This window comes from Papio anubis, chromosome 4, assembly GCF_008728515.1.
Source record: "Papio anubis isolate 15944 chromosome 4, Panubis1.0, whole genome shotgun sequence".
NCBI lineage: Eukaryota > Metazoa > Chordata > Mammalia > Primates > Cercopithecidae > Papio > Papio anubis.
In genome coordinates this window covers 44,846,466-44,868,426 of record NC_044979.1, presented here as the reverse complement: position 1 = coordinate 44,868,426, position 21,961 = coordinate 44,846,466, and the positions used below count along the sequence as shown (strand labels likewise).

Sequence of the window (21,961 nt, the reverse complement as noted above, 5' to 3'; positions counted from 1 at the left end):
AATATCGTTAAAGACAATGAGGCATCAACTCCTTTAATTATTCTCTCTTAAGAATCTGCCATTTCAGACCATCTATTTCAGATTTGGAATTGCGACATTTTAACCTCCTCTTGATTAAAGGTTTCTATCTCCATCTCCAAGAATGCTTACTTCTATGTGGTTTCTCACAAACAGCTTAACCTTTCTGCATCTCAGTTTCATCTGTTATAAAATAGAGGTAATTACAGTGGGCTCTATTTGCCCAGGATGTAACAGGCAGGCTCCATGCATGGACTCCCTATAAGGTCTTTACATAGAAGTTCTTTATAGAGTTCAAAATATGTCATAAGAACAAAGACAGAACTGAAAATAGAATAGGGACTAAAAGCAAAGTAGGACTCAAGAAAGTACAAAGTTGAATGTTGATGTTCTGGAGTCCTTTGGTATTAATTCTGCATTTTACACATTTAATTCACCTACCTTAAAAAAAAAAAAAAACTGCAGTCATGCACGATAGGCAAATAGAACTTTACAACTAGTATAAATTAAAACTCACAAAATGTTTCATCAAGCTTACAAGTTTTTAATAGTTATATTAACTTTATAAGTTATAAATATAATATATAATTATATATTATAATATATAATAGAAAGTTGAGAACTGATACTATTTTAGTTTTCAAATGTATTTTTCAAAGTTAAACAAAGGATGTGAGATACTGATATTAAAATAAAGATGTGAATTATCTAATTTCTCCATTAAGGATAAAAAACAGCCTGTACTTGCAAAAACTTTTGTATTAATTTTTCAGTAATTTTAATTTTGAATGGTGTCTATGCTTCATTTTGAATTATAGAATTTTTGTTTTGTCATTAAAAGTACTTTTATCCAATTTGCTCTATAAATCATTAGTGATTAAAGATTTGTCTATGTAAAAAGTATTTTGAAAATGTTTCTCAGACAGTATAGACAACAAATAGCCAATACATCCATAATCATGAACATGTCCTTGAAGCAAATTTTTCTTTTCCTGTATTAGAACTATGCAGAACTGTTACTAGTAGCATGCTATTGAAATGTGTTCCATATTCAGATATTAGTTCAATATTTTGATAAACACCAAGGAACATTTTTATATCTTCAGGGTTATTGACACCAGTATTCACTACTTACCCATCTTGGCAACCTTAGATTGTCACATCTATAGCTAACCATTGTTTGAATAGAAAGGCTTATCCATTAATTTAAAAATACATATACTTAAAAATTTCGCACATGATAATATCTCCTTCCTCTAGATAAAATAATAAGGCCAAATTAGAGCAGTATATGTTGATTCTATGTCAATAGATTAGGACTTTATTAATCTTCCAATAAGTGGCCAAATGAGTTTAATTTAAAATTTAATTTAAAAATATGTATATTTAAAAATATTTTCACATGATAATGTGTTCTTGCTCTAGATAAAATAAGAAGGCCAAGGTAAAGCAGTAGACGTTGATTCTATGTCAATAGATTAGGACTTTATTAATCTTCCAATAAGTGGCCAAATGAAAGTTCTCATTCATTTTATGTGAAAAAGGTTGTAGTGAAAAGAAGCTGTTCACTAAATTATTATTGACTTGCCTATTATTTTTAATAGGCTTAGAAAATCAAATCAGATTCTTATAGAATTTTGACAGGGAGAAAGTGTTTGCCAATAAATAAACCCTAGACTATGAAGTAATATTATTCTTTAGTTTGGTTGATAAGACAAAATTCTAATATCTTTACATTATAGAACCACATAAATTCTAAATGTCCAATATCCCAAGAACTACTATAGTTAGAAGGAAATGTAAAGATATTAGATATTGTACACATAAAAGTAAATCACATGATTAGTATTATCCAACTTTAGAAAGAGTAAAATTACTTACTTTGAAGCAAAGGTCTGTAACTTCTCTTAGAAACATTATTATAGTATTAAATACTTTTATAAATGTTTAAACTAAAGGAAGAGTGAAGGAGAAATCCATAATCTTTAATACAGCAGTCAATAAACTAACTTCTCCAGTGAGAAAGGTGGGCCTACATCTTGGAATTATTTCACCCTAAATGAAAAAAAATCATCAAAAACAAGGTTACGTCTATGTCTAATTATCAAAACAATTAACATAATTTAACTCATAAGCAGTATTCATTTCACACTTACAGTTATACTTAGTCACAATAATTGATAGGTGCTGGCTACCTTTCCTATATTAAAATAGTGCCCTGACTTGGTATCAATATAATAGATTATATGTGTTGTTTCATAGGTACCAATGATAGCTTTGGTCCGATTTGAAAACACCTAATTTCATTTATCCTTCAAAACAAGAGTTTAAGTGAATAATTAAAATGTAATATTAAGTCTCTGGAGAGAAACATAAGAGCCGGAATGGCAAAGAGGTTTTATTTCATACAAAGTACAAGCCACAGATAGTTGCTACTTTGAGTGCTGTTGGGAAAAAATGTAAGCACCAGTCCAACTCAGTAGGAAAAATATTTTAATGGAGTCTTACCTAACAGTAGGAAGCAGGGAATGAATGCAGTCTACACAGATGCTGATGACATTGGATTTAATTTATTTTTATTCAGCACCTAGTATGTGGAAGACTCCATGTACACGACTACAAGAGATACAAAGATAAGTTGGTTGCAACTCTTGACTTCAAGGAAGGCAGCAGAGTGAGGAGGATGAAAGAGGCAAAAGAAACCATATTGCACTGAATGATGAAAGTGACATATGAAGGGTACAGATAAAGTGTTAATTGGGAGTTTGGAGAAAAGAGATTATTTTAGTTCAAAGAAGTTTTTCTTAAAGATTCATGGTGGAGACGGTAAAAAATTTTACAAATACTGTTTGGAGGTTAAGAATGAGTCCTATATCGGCTGGATATTGTGACTCACACCTGTAATCCCAGCACTGTGGGAAGCTGAGGTGGGTGGATCATTTGAGGTCACAAGTTCAAGCCCAGCCGGGCCAACATGGTGAAAACCCATCTCTACTCAAAATACAAGAAATTAACTGGGCATGGTGGCACATGCATGTAATCTCAGGTACTGGGGAGGCTGAGGCAGGAGAATCACTTGAACCTGGGAGGCAGAAGTTACAGTGAGCTGAGATTGTGCCCCTGCACTCCACACTATAGCTTGGGCGACAGAGCAGGACTCCACCACCCCACAGCACACCAAAAAAAAAAAAAGAAAGAAAGAAAAAAGAATGAGTCCTGTACCTGCCTGAACTCTGAACTGAAGAGCCTGTAAGTTTACCCAATAAGTTCAAATGTTTCTTAAATCTAAGCTTAGCAAGTACATATAGTTCAGTGTAATTGAAATATGACCTAATTTCTTTTTATTTAATAACTATTCTCTGACATTCTAGATTTGATTTTTCGGTTTCTGTTTGTGATTCCCCAATAAGAATATGAAATGTTCTCTTTCCTTCCCCCTACAAATTGCTAAATTTGCTGCAGAAGACCAAGAGTTAAGGATTTAATTGATATTTTGAATCTGTCATGCAACCGCTCACTTGGACTCTCGGGCCTCTTGGTCCTATTTCAAGAGTGTCCTGGCCCACATAAGCCATAATATAGTTTGTAAATTGTCCAATTTAGCTGTTCAGCTGCTGTAGTCTGAAGTAAAAAATATGTAAGTGGGTCAGCTCTAAAATTAATTCAGCCTAACTTTGCCTGAAAACACTAAGAATATTACCATTATGAGGGCCAAAATATCGCCTCCAAGTGGACTGAAACAATCCCTGGAGAACAATTGCCCAGGACGACAGCTCCATGGCATGTTCACTCTATTCCCATGTCTGCAGCTCTTGATTACAATCTAGGATGCTTGGATCCTGCTTACCAGAAAAGAACGGTGTTAGCTTTAACTGATGTGCAAGTGAGAGTAGGCTGATAAAATGAAGCACAGCTAAATAATAATCAGAAGTAACATTTATTGAGCACCCATAATTTACCAGATGCTCATTTAATCTATTTACAATTCTACAGGAGAGAAATTATTATGCTGCTTTACAGATATAGAAACTGGGCCTGGATCACAGGTAGAGCTGGAACTTGAACCATACTTTCAAAATTCTGTGCTTTGAATTGCCACATCATACTACTTTTCTACGTATGTTACTTTCCTCTGTGTATATTCCTCATTGATTAAGCACCTACCACGTGTCAGTCACCAGACTAGAGAGTATGAATATAATGATGAGGTCTCTGTTTTCAGATAATTAGTAGAGGAATGAACAGTGTTATTGACTGAATTGTCCCCTACACCCCACCCAAATTTGTATGTTGAAGCCCCATCCCTTAATGAACTGTGTATTTGGAGATAGGGTCTTCAAGGAGATAATTAAGATTAAATGAGTTCATAAGAGTAGGACCCTAATCCAATAGGGCTGGTGCCCTTATAAAAAGCAGAAAGGATACCAGAAGTGCATGCACACAGAGAAAAGCCCATGTGAGGACACAATGAGAAACAGTCATGTACAAGCCAAGGAGAGAGGCCTCACCAAACACCAACCCTGCTGGAACCCTGACCTTGGACTTTCAGCCTCCATAACTGTACAATAATAAATTTCGGTAGTTTAACCCACTCAGACTGTGGAATTTTGTTATGGCAGCCCTAGCAGACTAATACAGAGATAAGTGCGTAAGAATATGAAAAGAACGAATAGATACATAAATTAAACATTTGAGGAGAATAAATTTCAACTTACTTCAATTAAAGTGTAAAACCGAGTTATAAAATGTAATTCTTAGAGAATATACAGTTTCTTTATTTTTGTCTATAGCTGATCTGCTCTCCTTCAACAGGCCCCATCTGTGGTTTCTTGGGAGAAGCATTAACTGATGGTCCAATCCAATTTAAAACTTAGTCCAAAATAACAAGTGAAAAAATATATTTTGGTAATATTCAGTAAGTCCAGGAAGCTGTTTTCAATCTCTCAGATTTCTCACCCTTTTGTACCACCTCCCAGGTTCCTCTCCAATACAGCAAGTGGGTGTGGGATAACGGTGACAGGGATAGGGGAGGCTCCTTTAGTGAAGAAGTCTGGATCCTCCCGTCTCCCGTTAATGTTTCCAATTGCCTGCTTTCTGGGTGCTCTGTGGTCCTTCAACACCAGAATCTGAGCAAGGAAATTGTGAACCATTCTTTCAGCCTCTACAATGTGCCAGTATTATTGCCCTAGCAGGTTCAGCTTCACATTCACTCATATCATTGCTATAAATGCTAAGCTGAGTACCAGCCTAGGTGGTCCAGCACAGAAACTCTACTACACTGCCAAGTTTTGGCAAGCCGCCAGTCAGACTCTTAGCTACCCTGGGGCCTATAATACACAGGAAAGGGTAAGAGTGAGTTGGAAATATAAAATTTCAGGCTGTGCTTTTAAAACTTTAACAGTCAGCTGTTATGGCTGAGTCCAAGCCAGGATGGTACAAGGAAAAGATATGAGAGGGCCCGCAAACCCAGGGTCCCAAACGGGGATGAGGTTGGGGGACAGGGGCAAAATCTCATTCTGCTCCCACTGATACCTTTACTAACAGAAAGAATGAATCTTTTCATCACGTTCTCCCATCTCTGTTTTTCCTGCAACATTTCTACAGGACCAGAAAGGGACAGGCTTTTTCTCTATCCTCTTTCTATCTAGAACCCTTATGGAAAAGTCAATGGATGAGACTCCCAAGTCTATGCTAACAATAGATATAATGGAATTTGAACATTGAATTCCCAATCACTGAAAAAACCAAACAATTAACTTATTGAAAATTCTGTTCTTGAATACTTAATATTATTTCAGTCTTCTTCAGGAAGAAGTCTTAATTTACATCAAAGTAGAAAGATCTCTTCAACGGAATGTAGTCTAGAAAGGCAAAAGAAAAAGTCACATAAATTATGTTCAACATACAGATTCTATTGCACTTTCAGTTTGCTAGAAAGATAGACGTAAATGATTAATTCTGTCTTTAAAAATGCTTTCTGGAAGCATTTGAGGTTAACCTAGAAAGAAGAAATAAATATTTGTTAAAATATTTTAGGAGTGGCTCATTTGCAAAATGCACCACCAGTGGTTCCTTTCTGAACTGGATATGTTTTATATCATCGGATAATAAACAGCCACATCAACAGGTGTGTTGAGACACACCTGTTGTGTCTTGAGACTTATGGATCACACCCAATAAATACAAAATAGTTAAAACTGTTCCATTAGTTCACAAATACCATAAAGAACCTATTGCATCCTAGGAATTATGCCAAGTGTTATCAAAAAGAAAAAGGTACACTCCCTGCTATCAAGCAATACACAAGCCTATTATTGAAGATGTTTAGCTTTCAGTGGGGCAGACATATTTCAGAAGAAAGGTGGAGTTGTCATCACCAAGTAGTGTTAAAAATAATTTTCCAAATGATGAAAGTCAAACATTTCTTAGCAAAATCAGGACTAATCCTTGTATTAGTGTCCCATCTATCCAGCTGTACAGTCACAAAGGCAGCACAGATAGCAACTTGCTTGCATTCCATGAGAAGAAAGATGCCAAAAGGGGTGACCAAATATATCTATAGGAAAGTTAATTGAAATATTATACATAGAATAGGATATATGTTGGTACAAACTTGATTATTGTAAATATATTTAGAAAGATCAATGAGACTTAACTGCCTGTCCAATAGGTATGTTTAAGTTTATAAGAAAGAATTTACCTCTTCGTTATTCTTAAATTATATAGCACTTTAGGAAAAGTTCACAAAATATAATTCTGAAAATATATAAGCATAGAATGATTATCTATAGAGTAAGGAATCTTTTTTATTTCTTTAACCCAGAGGTCCCCAACTTTTTTGGCACCAGAGACCAGTTCCGTGGAAGACAATTTTTCCATAGATGGACGCAGGACAGGGTGGTAATAGTTTCGGGATGAAACTGTTCCACCTCAGATCATCAGGTGAAGGGGAAGCAAGGCATGTCTTACATGTGGCAAGAAAGAGAGAGCACAGGGGAAACTGCCACTTTTGAAACCATCAGGTCTCATGAGAACTTCCTCACTATCATGAGAACAGCATGGGGGAAACTACCCTTATATCCAATCACCTCCCACCAGGGTCCTCCCTCAATATTCAATATGTGGAAATTACAATTTGAGATGAGATTTGGGTGGGGACAAGAGCCAAACCATATCACAGAAGAACCACAACTGTATCATTCAGGGTTCTCTAGAGGGACAGGACTAGTAGGATAGATGTATGTATGCAGGGAAGTTTATTAAGGAGTGTTGACTCACATGATCACAAGGTGAAGTCCCACAATCGGCCTTCTGCAAACTCAGGAGCAAGGAAGCCAATCCGAGTCTCAAAATCTCAAAAACAGGTAAGCCAACAGTGCAGCCTTCAGTCGGTGGCTGAAGGTCTGGGAGCCCCTGGCAAACAACTGGTATAAGTCCAAGAGTCCAAAAACTGAAGAACTTGGAGTCTGATGTCCAAGGGCAGGTCTAATGTCCAATATCCTATCTATTTAGCTAGTAAGGAAGTGTTAGTAGCACTGGAGACAGTTCTTCCTCACCCCTGAGCCAAGTTGTTCCTCATGCCTGACCCAGTCAATCACCGAGACCTGTAGATGTTACTACCTGAAAAGTGTCTTGGTTGTATTCTCTCAGGTGGTGAAGGAATAATTTCAAACTGGGCTTTGTGAAAACTTATATAGTTGGAATAGTTGGAAAACTCATGAAATAGGAAAATAGAGTGTTGGTAATAGGGATAGTTTGCAGCATGCAAAGGCAGAATGGGGATGCTGCCCAGATAACCAAAATGGAAATATTGAGGAACAAGATCCTGGAAGTGGTTCACCAAGCAAATGCTCAGTCCCTCAGATTAGGTATAAGACCCGAATGAGTCAAGAATAGAACACAACAATGTTAAGACTCCGTGCTATAAACCTAGGATCTTATAACTGTCCTCTCACTAAAGACAAGATTAGTTAATGGATCAGAGGCAGTACTAAACAAACATCTATACATATGCATACATACATTCAAAAATAAGCAAACAAATCAGCCATATATAGCAATATAAAAATAGCAATAGCCATCAGTTTTTTGTCTTCTTTAGTGCACAATCTCTGAAATTCAACTTCTTAAGTTCTAATTTAAGCTCCACCATATAATGTATAATCTTGGACAAGTAAGCTACTCTGAGTCTCATCTGTAAAACAAAAATAACAACACCATCTATACCATAAGATTGTTGAAAGGCTTAAGTGAGATAACTCCAGGAGCTTTTGGAACAAAATTTGAGCACGTAATTATCACTCAATAAAGAAAATATTTTATTATTACCATTATTACTTGTTGAAACACAATGTAGTATAACATTTAACTAGAACTAATTTCTTTTAAAATACCAATCTGTATTTTTTTGCTCTCATCACTATATAGATGACAATGTAATCTGCACTTTAGGTCAAAAGAGCTCAACTATGCCTTACTTACCTTTGTTTCCTATTTGGATATCTCCACTTACATGACCTTTTTTACATTTTACAAATCTATGACTTAATACATCATCTTCTCTTAGTTACTTTATTCAGCAATATCCTCAACAAATAGTGGTGAGCCTTGAATGAAGAGACTCCAAAGGGATGTAAGACAGTGTTCCTCCCTTTAAGGTAAGTATAACTCTATTCTTCTCAACTAGGTTATAAACTCCTTAAGAATTTAGAACACTTTTTTTTTTACTATTGTAAGGCTGGATGTCTCATCAGATATGAAATTTATATGTTGAAATTGGGGAAGGAAAGATGGTTCTCTCATTTTCTCAACAAGAGTGTTGCCAGAAAAGTACTTTTGTATTCATGACCAAGTCTTCCTACCGAGAACCTCCCTTAAGAGATAAATTATCATGGAGTCCTTAAGGGTAGCCTCCCTCAGAAAAGCAGGCAAGAAGCCCATTATCTAGAGAAAAATCATTTGAGACTTTCTTCCTTTCTTTCTTTCTTTTTTTTTTTGTTTTTGTTTTTGTTTTTGTTTTTGTTTGAGACGGAGTCAGGCTCTGTCCCCCAGGCTGGAGTGCAGTGACACGATCTCGGCTCACTGCAACCTCTGCCTCCTGGATTCAAGTGATTATCCTGCCTCAGCCTCCCTAGAAGCTAGGACTACAGGCGCCTGCCACCAGGCCCGGCTAATTTTTTGTATTTTTAGTAGAGGCAGGGTTTCACCGTGTTAGCCAGGATAGTCTCAGTCTCCTGACCTTGTGATCTGCCTGGCTTGGCCTCCCAAAGTGCTTGGATTTATTCGAGAATTTTAAAAGGAAAAGTTACCTTCCTCTAAGAAGTTTGTACCCAGATAGGTATCAGTCTAGAACCATCCTTAACATTCCTCGGATCAAGTAGAATTTTGGAAATACTAACAAAGCTGAGATAAAGGGCTCCAGATCTCCTGGAAAGAAATGGTATTGTCTTGACTTTAAGAAGCTCAGCAGACATCTGGAGCAGCTGGTAGTGGTGCTGCAGTAGAGCTGTCCATTGCACAGTTTGAAGATGCCCACGCATCAGAACAGTACCAAGATACAGTAAGAGGCAATGGCCATGTCCTCATCAGGTGCCTCCACCCCACACACATCCCCAGCTGCTGTGTATATGGAGCACAATGGTAGTCAATAGGGAGGAGTGATGGGCTGTGAGAGAAGAAAAAGGTAGTTCCTGAATCCAGATGATAGAAGAAGACCTAATTCAAGGCAAGGGTGACAGGAATTATTACAGATTGGCAGTTATAGACTGCTTTTTCTCAAAAAGTAAAGGACCTGAAAATCAAAGATATTGGTGGTGAAACAGTGGAAGGGTCACAAAAGTTGACAAGGAAATCCATTTCCAGACATGGAGAAACCAAGAGTCAAATGATAAATAGATGGATATAGAGGTATGGGCCGAAGAGAGAGATGAGATTTTTAGGAGAGTGCCTATAGATAATAATACTTTTAGTAAAGCACCAGAGAGCTGGGTAGCAAAGTAAGTGGTGAAATAATGCAAGCACTGCTGTCTGTATGCTTATTCGAAGACGTGATTCAAGAAAAGACTGGCATTAGCAAAATTATTAAAGAAGTTATTTCAGTGTTTCATCACTCATTTTGAAACTTCTATTTCCTTACACCATCATGATATTATCAAATGCCTTTGACTGTTTCCTCTGCTTGAAAGATCTTCCCTCAGATGGTTCATTTCCTGGTTTTCTTTAGCCTTTCCCATGAGATAACTCTCCTTTCTGGGAAACACACACACACACACACTTTTTATCCCCTACTTTGCATTATTTTTCTCCTTAACACATGCCAATATTTAATATACTATATATATTTTGCTCATTTATCTTTGTATATTGTCTAGCTCTCCCATTAGAATTTAAGCTCTATGAGGACCGGGATTTTTGTCTGTCTTATTAACTACTCTATCCTCAGCACCAAGGATCAGTGCCTAATGCATTATATGGGTTCTATAAATATTTGTTGAATGGCTAATTCAATTACTAGATGTGCCATTTATAATTTCAAATGGCTGGACTCCTTCACCAGAGATATTCATGCTCCCAAGTCACCACTGGGGAATTCCATCCAAGTGGCTCTTGTCTTAAATGATTCCTGATTCACTTCCCTGCTACGCTGAAAACCACCTGTCCTATATTCCTTTCTCTTGAAATTTTTCTAGATGATTGGGAATTATTCTGAAAAATTATCTGTGTAAATATAGATGTCTAAATTTAATGTATAGCATAAAGCAGACATTATTTTCCATTGTGGGGGCCCTCAGTGACTAATCCGAAAGAATAAAAGATGTGACAATTTCAAGAAATATGACAGTCATGAGAAGGAAAATTTTAGGGCGAGAGAGTGCCAAACATACACTGTAGAAAGCTGACTTTGCCTTCTATGTCTAGGTTAAACCCTAGGTCTTAGAATGTAATCACCTTGGCATAAAGCTGATGTGTTGTAAAAACGAAGATCAGTACGTTCAATAGCCATTTACTAAAATGGGCAATTCATTTAGGAAATACTTTACAGCACAGCTATGGGCTTTTTAGCCAAGACATTTTTACTCAACTACAAACCAATTTCCTTTTGTTTAGTCCACATGGAAGAGAGAGTAGCTAGTTCTTGTTATCCATCTTTCTCACAGTAATATTGTGAAGGTTTAATAAAGGACAATACAAAACTTTTACAAGTATAAACTGCTAAAGAACTAATGATGGCTTTATTCTTAAGTGCTTCCATGTCACTTTGTTATTTCTTGCTTGTAATTCACTAATTAAATGCCAGTTTCAAATAGCTACATGGCTAAAAGTGTTATTTGACATAATCTAAAATAGAATCTAAGTACAACCAATTGTGCTTGGATACTGATCCTGATTGTCCTCCCATTCCTCACCTTCAGCACAGTCTCTCTAGTCTTCCTTTCATCTTCCCCTCCCCTCTATCACACATCTGTCAATTCTCATCTCATTCCTCACCATCCCAAAGAATAAGTGACTGCTCACCACTCTCCATCTGTACTTATTTAACATTACTGGTTTCATTCCCATTGTCCTACTGTTGTACCTTGTCACCTACAGATTTCACACTGGGTTGTTTTTTTTTTGGCTTTCATTTTATTTTAACACTGTGAATTTCATTATGGAAGATAAGTAGACTAGAACCAGGAACCAGTGTTAAATGAACTCACTGTGTATAAAGTGTATGGTGAAAAGATAGTAAGAGATGATAACAAGGGTAACTCACGGTCAAAATTTACTAGCGGTAGATTACATTCTCCCACACTAGTAGCTAATGTGTGATTTTGCCAATGGAAAGACATTAATTTGTGGAATAAGCTTTTTAGTAGAATGGGTAATTCATGACATTAACCTACTCTGATTATCCCCTCCTTTTATCTCAAACAACATTAAAAACATGATCCATGTTTTCTGAGAAAGATTCCAAAAATAAAAATTTATTATAAACAAATAACACTTATCTGTTACTTTCCACAACATTACTTTAAGGCAGATAACTAAGTTACAGAGAAGTCAGATGCCCTGCTTCAGTTTGCAAAGGTAAGTCAATAGCCTTCAGTACTCAAATTGCAGTATTTGGAATTCATACCCAATGATTCTTTTACTCTGTTATATGGATGTCTAAATCTGTACATTTTCTGACTTGTGTTCCAAGAAAAAAAAAATCGTATTGTGTATTAGAAAGTTCATATTAATTTCCTTCCTTTTGGATGAACACTTGCCTGATGCATTACTATAGTATAGAGTACAGTGCAGGTCACCTGCATTTCAGGTAAATTCCTTGCAATAAATACAGACTAACCAAGCTATTTCCTTTACACATAAAACAGCCACATTGATGGGATTATATTCAATTTTTGTACAAAATTTAAAAACTTTTTCTGGTGCAACTTTCATAGTTGCCACAGAGAATAAGCATCATTGCATGCTGTTCATATTAGACACAGAAATAGAAGCAGACATAACCTGAAGCTGAATTCTTTATACTCTCTGTGTCCTAAAAATCAAGTGTCAATTTATCTTTAGTTTTTCTCAATAATCCCCCTTAAGACTTCTCAAACACCTCAAGAAAACCAATCTAAATCCCCAAGTTTTAATTAAAACAATTCCTCAAAGAATTTTAAGAAATGTGATTTGTGAAAAATGAACTAATTGCTATGCCCCTCTTCCTATACTGTTTTCACAAGAGGCTGTATGCCATCTCCGTTTATTCTCTGAATTCTGCACAATATATGTTCTAGTAGCTATTCAAAGGGAATCGAATTTAATTTTCACTATTTGAGTATTCCAAAGCACTTGCTTTACATACAGAACAACCATATATATATGTGTGTGTGTGTGTGTGTGTGTGTGTGTGTGTGTGTGTGTGTGATCTCAGATCTTGGCTCACTGCAACCTCCACCTCCCAGGTTTAAGCGATTCTCCAGCCTCAACCTCCCAAGTAGCTGGGACTACAGGCACACACAACCGTGTCTGTCTAATTTTTGTATTTTTAGTGGAGACGGGGTTTCACCATATTGGCCAGGCTGGTCTTGAACTCCTGACCTCAAGTGATCCACCTATCTCGGCCTCCCAAAGTGCTAGGATTACAGGCGGGAGTCACCGTGCCTGGCCCACATATATTTTTAAGAAAAAGCTAGACTCTAAAAATTGTAGTAAATATGTTTGAAGATTCTTCTTCTTAAGACATCTTATCAATTTTGTTCACAGACGCCAGATTTTTTTTTTTTTTTTTTTTTTTCCTCATATAGGGGTATTTTAGGGGAGTTTCTGTATGCCTAGTGTTCACTATGCATTACTAATAGAATTGCTATTATTTGGGAAAATTACATCTTTCCCCTTGTCTCTCTAATCTTGGGGGCCCATGAAATCCTGAAGCCTACCTCTCACTAAGAAGCCTAAGGGGGTGGATACTTCCTTTCAATGTCCCCATATAACAAAAAGGAGGACACATGACCTAAATTTGGCCTGAAAACTGAGAAGTTTTAATCTTGGGCAAGTACAGAGAAAAACAAATAAATTGTTAGAATTTCATTTCTCCCAGAGTCAATCTGTCTTTTTTTTTTAATTGAAGTAAAATGTTTTAATGTCAACATAAAACTAACCGTTAACCATTTCAAAGTGAACAACTCATTGACATTTAGTGCACTCACAGTGTTGTGCCACTATCACCTCTGTCTAGCTCTAAGACATTTAATTATGTCAAAAGGAAACTTGGGCTGGGACTTGTGGCTCACGCCTGTAATCCCAGCACTCTGGGAGAGGAAGGTGGATCACTTGAGGTCAGGAGTTCAAGACCAGCCTGGTCAACATGGTGAAACCCCATTTCTACTGAAAGTACAAAAGTTAGCCAGGCGTGGTGGTACATACATGTAATCCCAGCTATTCAGGAGGCTGAGGCAAGAGAATTGCTTGAACCCGGGAGGCAGAGGTTGCAGTGAGCTGAAATTGTGTCATTACAAACCAGCCTGGGCAACAGAGTGAGATTTGTCTCACACACACACACACATAAAAATAATAAAAAAGGAAACTCGATACCCATTAAACAGTTACTCTCCGTTTTCCCCTCTCTCCAGCCTCTGGTACCACGAGTCTACTTTCTATTACTATGTATTTACATACAATGAATATTTCACATAAATGGAATCATGCAATATGTAGGGTTTTGTGTTTGGCTTCTTTCACTTAGCATAATGTTTTCAAGGTTCATTTCTGTTGTAGCATGTGCTTGTGCTGACCAGTCTGCTCTTCTCCCTAGAGTTTTTTCTTAGCTTCCTTCCTTTAATTCCTCTGCCAGTACCTCAGTTTGTGCACCTCACAAGCCCATCTGAAGTCATCTCACCCATTCTGTTATGGTCCTTGAAATACTTCCCCTTTCTTGTAGTTAGCCAGAGTCACTGTTTTCTATTTCTTACAACTGATAAAGATTTGAAACACTTCCTACTGATCACATTAACTATTAATTTCTAACTGGACACAAAAGTCCTTTTTTTTTCTCCATTTTCTACCCTCTTTTCTGCTGTCAAATAAAAATATAAGAATGGTAAGCATCTATTTACTGTCTTTTTCTTTCAGTACCACTGCTAGGTTATATTTGTTTTGTTCAAAGGAATTTCATGTATAAAGAGAAATAGATTTTAATATCATGGTGACCTATTTTTTTCAACACTTTTGATAACTTAGCAAAAAGTCGCTTCAGCAGATCTTAGCTCGAAGGAAGAATAAATTGATATCAGAGGCTGAGATTCAGAGGCTCCTCCTTTTTCGGAATGTCCGTTTCTCTAGCAGAGAATTTATGCTTCACTAGATGTATCCTGCCACTGGCGCCCCTTCAGCTGGGTCACTTTCTATAGTGCATGTAGCCAAACTTTGAACAGTATACACCCACTTCTATTAGGATTGTAAGAGGTTGGTGAATGATGCATGCTCTGGTATTTGTTTGCCTGCAAGTTTTTCTCTCAATAAAACCTCTTTTATATTTATACCGCGTGGGATTTGTGTCATGTGTGTCCATATACTTTTTGCATAACAAAGCCAATCTAATGAAGTCTATGAGACACAAATATAATCAAGACAGAAGTCCTTATTTATAAAGAGCTCAAGTCTAGTAGGGAACATACCACAGATACAAACTACTATGAGATGAATAATGAGGTTCAAACCATAATATCTGCAATCAGGAAGCATCTAGATATTGCTTAAACACTTCCTTTGAAGAAAGAATTTACTTTCTTGAAGCAGATACTAAAGTTGCTGAAATCCATTCTTCCATAACATATCCATCCTTGTTCTTTTTCTTCCCTTTGGAACTACAAAAAATCCATTGTTCTTCCAGCTAACAGCCTTTCAAATATCTGAAGATGATTATCCTATTGACAATCACTCCAAATAATCCTCAATAACTTTAGTCACTTTATAGTTACAATGTACATGGAAAGAGGAGGAAGAGATCACTTGGGGATTGAACTATGTTTATGGAATAAGCAGCGTTTGTCTACAAGTTGAAGTGCATTTCTTTAATTGAAGGCAAAAGAAGGGTTATTCCAGATGGAGCAAGCAGAGAAAGCAAAGTGTATTTGGCAACATTAATCTAGTTTTCTGATTATAAAGATTTAAATAGTTCAGCATAGGTAGCTGAGAAAGAACGGTGAGACTGTGTAGGTTAAAAACATAAACTAAAGTTTGGAGTGTAGATAATTAGAAACCTTAAAACACGTTTGAACAGAAAAATGGCTTGATAAAAGATATGCTTTAGGAACATAACTTTAGAAACATTACTTATAGAATGGAACCTAGAGAGAAAGGAGAATAATTAAGGGGTTATTATGGAAATCTAAATGGATGTCACAAATGTCTGAAATAGAAAAATGGTAGGAGGTATGATCAGAATAGGTCAAACGCAAGAGTTGTTGCAGAAATATAATCACCATTCTCTAGTACTATGATATCTATTTCTTTTCCTTAATATTAAGCAATCACTACATAAGATTTGCAGATAGTATACTTCTACAAAGACAGGATGGTGAAGTACAAAGCGGCTTCAAAGTCAGACAGACGGTAGTTACAATTTTGTACATACTGCTTCTTAACTGTGTGTCATTCACATTATTTTACCTAGGAATCTCATTTGCCTCATTTGTAATATGAGATTAAAAAACATAGCTGTGTCTGGTACAAGATATGAAATAAATCTTAGTTCCCGGCAGGATGTGGTGGCTCACGCCTGTAATCCCAGTGCTTTGGGAGGCTGAGGTGGGCGGAACACGAGGTCAGGAGATTGAGACCAGCCTGGCCAACATGGTAAAACCCCATCTGTACTAAACATACAAAAAAATAGCCGGGAGTGGTAGCAGGTGCCTGTAATCCCAGCTATTTGGGAGGCTGAGGCAGGAGAATCACTTGAACCCAGGAGGCGGAGGTCGCAGCAAGCTGAGACCTTGTCACTGCACTCCAATCTGGGCAACAGAGTGAGACTCCATCTCTAAATAAATAAATAAATAAATAAATCTTAGTTCCCTTCTTCTTTTTCTCATTTCACTTTTAAAGCTTTTTATTCAGCTGCTGTTAGGTACCAGGAAATATACTTGATGATGAAATCCCCAAAACTTTTAAGTCAAGTTGCCCAGAGTCTACTGTGAAAGATATGCAAGTATGGTAGAGTAGATTGATCCTAATTACTCTATAAGAGCATTCTATCTCCCATCCCATCCCATGCCATACAACTTGAAAGGATTCCCTGTGGGAATCTTTTCCACTCCATTGACTTTGGGCTTCACCATGTCACTTGTTTTGTCCAACAGAATATGAGCATAAGTGATGTATGCTACACCTGGGCAGAAATTTTAAGAGCTGTTACATGTTTTGCTATTTCTTTTTTCCCTCTACCAGGAAAAAGATATGTTTCAAATATGGGTTATTCCTGGAATGAGAAAAACCACAAACACGGAGCAGAGCCACAATCATCCTGCAGTTGCTATAGCCCAGATATAATGAATGAGAAATAAACCACTGAGATTTAGAGTTATTTTGTTGCTGTAGCATAACCTAGCAAAACCTAATATAAAATACATAAATCATTACAAAAAACATCAGGAGTTTGTGGTAATACAGAAGAGGAACAACCAACCTGTCTGGGAGTAAATGGGTAGTCAGGGAAAGCTTTTTGGGGGGAATTATGTCACAGCAAAGGGTGGACTAAAAGGTAGAAATGGGCTGGGCAAAGAGAAGGCTTTCATGGAAACTGTACATTCTACGTAAAACCACAGTGCTAACCAGCGACAGAAGAAAATATGTTTGGGAAAAGGAAAATAGTACGCTGTGATGGGAAATTGGGGTGCATGTGGAGGTAAATATGCACTCAAATCTGAATAAGACTGACCTTGACCAGTCTATTAGATCAAACCTGCCTCTTCAATCCCTGAACTCCTGACCAACTTTTTAATTCTATAGCATCTGTCATCTTGTAACATACTGGATAATTTACTTACATACTACATTTATCACTTATTATCTCTTCCACCACTGGAATATAATCTCCATGAAGGCAGGGATCTTTGCCTATACTGTTCACTGATATGTTCCAAGCACAGAGAAGTGTGCGAGACATTAGAGGAGGTGATCAATAGTATTTGCTGAAAGATTCCAAAGTCCTTCAAAGGTTTCAAAGATCATGCTTAGGAGTAGGTTTTATCATAATGAACACAAGGAGACAATGAAAATTTTAAGCAAAATGAATAAAGTGACTTGCATCTCAGAAATATCGTTATGAAAGTAATATAAACCACGAATCAGAAGGAGAGAAAGGTGGAGGAAGGTGGCAACTCTCCTACTGACTTTTATGTAAAATTTGTGATCTCCATTTTGTACAATATTGAATAAAAGAGTCTTTAAGAGCTTATTGAAAGTTTCCAAATACTCTGGGAGGAGCAGGAGTAGAAGTTGAGCCAGAAGTATTTTCACAGTATTGAGGTTCCAGTATAGGTTGGAGATGATAAATTTGTGGACTCATTAATCTAGAAGAGTCCTGTAATCTTTCTTAGCAGAAAATCATTTTCCTAAATGTAAGGGCTAAGAAGGTAGACTGTAAGACTTATAAACAATTAAGCAGTTTTAGGGCAGAAGAATAGTATGAGAAAGCCAGGAAAATGTAAGAATATGAAATAAAGAAACATAAAGTAGTGTGGGGATGGGAGTATCTGAGACATGTTGGGCAGTGTTCAAAATAGACGAGGTTAAGTGAAATGATGAAATTATTTCCTCAAGGTTATAAAATGAAACTAGCACCTCTCTCTCTCTGTCTCAGTCCCTCTTTTTATATCTCCCGCTCCCTTCCTTTTCCCTTCCTCCCTCCCTCTCTCTCTCTCCTTCCCATGCTCTCTCTCTCTCCCTCTCTCTCTCTCTCTCTCTCACACACACACACACACACACATAAACACACACACACACAGAGTGGATAATATTCCCTTTCTATTCATAGTATTTGTTATTGTATTTTCTCTTCTGGCCCTCACATTCCTTGTCCCGAAGTGTTACAAACTGCAAAACCAATTAGAGCTAAATGTTTATATTAGTTGGTTCTTGATTTATCCAAGAAACTCTTAATATGTAGTGCAATGCTGCAAGTAAATTTGTATTCATGCTTTAAGAACTAAAATAGTACTACCAGCAAGCAATGGGAATAACTGACTAATGACTCCTTTATATTTAACCAGCAGTTATTACTCGATTTAATAGACTATTTCATTTCTGAGACTTTTCGTAAATACATAAAACAAACATTTATTGTTTGTCTTGGTGTAGAATACATAACCAGAAACAATGATTTTCATTTGTTCTGCATATCAGTGAAGAAGTTAATCCTTTCGCAATGTTATCTAGCTGTAATCCTTTTTTCATTAATCATAAGATTTTAATGGAGTGTGCTGAAGTGTTTTTTCCAAGATTATAAAAACATGGAGGACTAACGTCATGAACTGTTTATCTTCATATTTACTGCATTGTAATTTTTTAGTTCCAATTTATTTTTTTTAATATCAGCAGTTCTACTTTAATTGTTTACTGCATTGACTTAATATGGTATAAAAAGAGAATGATATACTAAGTTGAGTTCCACAATATTTCTGATTCAATTGGTCAGCTTACTGAGACACCTGTTTTATACTGTCTGAAAACCCAGTATGAACCAATAATTGATGTCTATTATAATGACTGAAGATACACTTCTAACTAATTAAAAGGCGGTCAGCATTCGTCAGAAAGAAGAGTTTCAAACGGTTCCTGGAGTCTCATCATTTGTGTCACTTCTGAATTTTTTGTAAAGCAATATATTTTGAACAGTACAAATGAAGTCACTTCAGGAAAGCCATCTTTATCTTATATTGGCTTTAATTTCAAAGACCATTCTCATCTCACCTTCAAATAAGATGAATTTAGCTTCCATTTGAATACATTAAGGACAACTTTCATCTCTACTAGATCCAGAATCAAGGATGAACAAACAGTGCAAGACACAACATCTCCCTAAATGAATGCTTCATCAACAAAGAAAGAGGTGAAGATAGAAAGGGAAATTAATGGAATATGCACCCAGTCAACATTAATGAATTTTTCTTTCAAGCGATTATAGACAACAGAGAAAAGCTTTTGACTTACCTCTTCAAAAAATGTATTTGGTTACATGGGGAAATTTTACTCTGTTTGTATTCTAAGATTTATTTGACCAAATGTACTTCTATTTCCTGAACCCTGCATGGAAAATATTTTATTTTAATAGAGCATGGAATATAATATTTTTAAATACTTTATTTCAAATGTAATAACAAATACCTTTTATCTACGACAAACTTACCATCATTAACACTGGGCACTGAAGTCTAAGAAAAACCATTTAAGTGATTGCTGTGAAAGTTAGTCTACCTATACAACCTAATACCTGCCTCTTCTTTTCATAATTAGTAGAAAATCTAATAATTTCTGAACCCATTTAGATATATGTCAACAAAAATGCCATTTGTAATTTTAACGTTGTTAAAATTCTTCAATACAAATAACTATTTGAAAATTATCTTCTTTTAATATCCTGTGATACAAGGTACAAGTTTAAAACAGTTTCCTGAATCTTGCTTTGATTTATTTTAGCCATTATCATTTATTATCAGAAAATACGCTTAACTTTAAATTCCTCATGATGCAAAGTAAACTCATTTTTACAAGGTAAATCTGAAATGTAGTATATTATGTTTAATTTTTAATAAATTGTCTTTTAAAGAAAATACATTTTATATATTGATAGGAGACATAAATCATTCCTGTGCTCACTTTTGAAAACATATTAACAATTTAAAATTATTTAATGTACTCTATGAACTATATTCAACATATTTTAAAATTAAGACAAATATAATTTTTATATATATTATCCTGTTTCTGTTTTTTCTTATACTTCTTCTAGGAAAATAGATATGTGAAGATACGTATAGTATACATCTCTTTTGATTATTTGCTACAAATGAACTAAGTAAATAAAAATTTTACTGTAGAGTATAATATGTTTAAATAATCATAATAAAAATGATTTTCTTTTAACTATATGAAAATAAATAATATTTCTTTTAAGTATGTTTAATATTTCAGATAAAACAAAAAGAATACTTAAAGTAATTTTATTGATTCCAAATTTAGTTTTTAATTATTTTCAATATTTTCTATACTATTATTAAGAGAATTGACAAGTTTCAATTTAATGTAGGTGTTAGGAATATCAATACTAAATCATAAATATTAATATTTTCAAGCAAATAGATCCTTCTATGTGGAATATGTGCTGTTAATTATTTAAATGAATTGAAAATCATTTAATAAAATATGTAGTAAACAATGTAGCTCTGCTATTAGGTTAGTTAGGTCAAATTATAAAACCACTATTCATTATTTTCTTATATTAAGTTGATGATGTCAGTAAATATTTATCTCAAACCTGAGCCAACGGTACCCACAAACTGATTGATAGACTACAATCGACTTAAAAGTTTGTAAGGATATTCACTAATGCCTTTAACAGGAAATCAGTGTTATAAAAGCTAATAAAATAAATATTTAAAATTGCCTGGTGGCAATCATAACTTCTTTTTTTAAATGAGTGGGCAACTTTTCTGAGGCTGGTAAGAGGCTGATGAAACTGAGCAGATTCAAGGAAAGGGACACTTGGTTTTGCCAAACCTGCAGATTGGGCCAGACATCTCACAACCTTGCCCAGATGAAATGCCTGTGACTGAGGCAAAGAGCTACGGTTGGGGTCTTGTGTGTTCTAATGAACCAACACTGTAAACTGCATTTTCTATTTCTTCAATCATAGAACTAACGATGCTAAACATACATAATGAAAATCACACAATATACTTAAATTCAAGAAAAACTATACAGTATTTGCAACATATATGCCTTTAAAAAATAATAGAGGGGTGTCAGAGTGAGACCTCATATCTAAAAATCAGCAGTAGTGGCAACAGCATCATGATCATCATCATCATCATCGTTGGCAGTATTTTGTAGAACTGAATATCGAGAAAATAGAATTACAGCATTTCTTTATTTATTGATATTTGTTGCAAGTCATTTTAGTTCATTTTTATGTTTAGTTTTTAATCTAACACATTTAGCATCCCAAATATGGAAATGGCATTCATAATCTGTTAAAATAATGAACTACAGTGATCTACAATGAGAAATTCCTAGTTACATTTCAGTACATCAAAGAGTACACTATCTTAGAGTACCAAAACAAGTAGTAGGAGGGAGAAAGGAAATAGGAAAGCTAATATACATATGTGATTTCCCCATTTAAAGTTTGCAATGTAGTCAGGGAGATGGAATACATATACTTTTAAAGACCTAAAGGAAAAAACATGTACAAAGC

General features: G+C 35.6%; 1 long non-coding RNA gene across 2 annotated transcripts; it reads right to left on the bottom strand.

Annotated features, from left to right (window-relative positions):
- Positions 1 to 643: 643 nt before the first annotated feature.
- Positions 644 to 20,408, bottom strand: LOC103883180. Of its 2 annotated transcripts, XR_002521154.2 has the most exons (4): positions 19,699 to 20,408; positions 19,459 to 19,577; positions 3,719 to 5,879; positions 644 to 2,073 (listed from the first exon to the last, which is right to left on the bottom strand). It is a non-coding gene; the product is annotated as an uncharacterized LOC103883180 (long non-coding RNA). The 2 variants fall into 2 exon arrangements; XR_002521153.2 differs by having other exon boundaries at positions 19,459 to 20,408.
- Between the last annotated feature and the right edge of the window lie 1,553 nt (positions 20,409 to 21,961).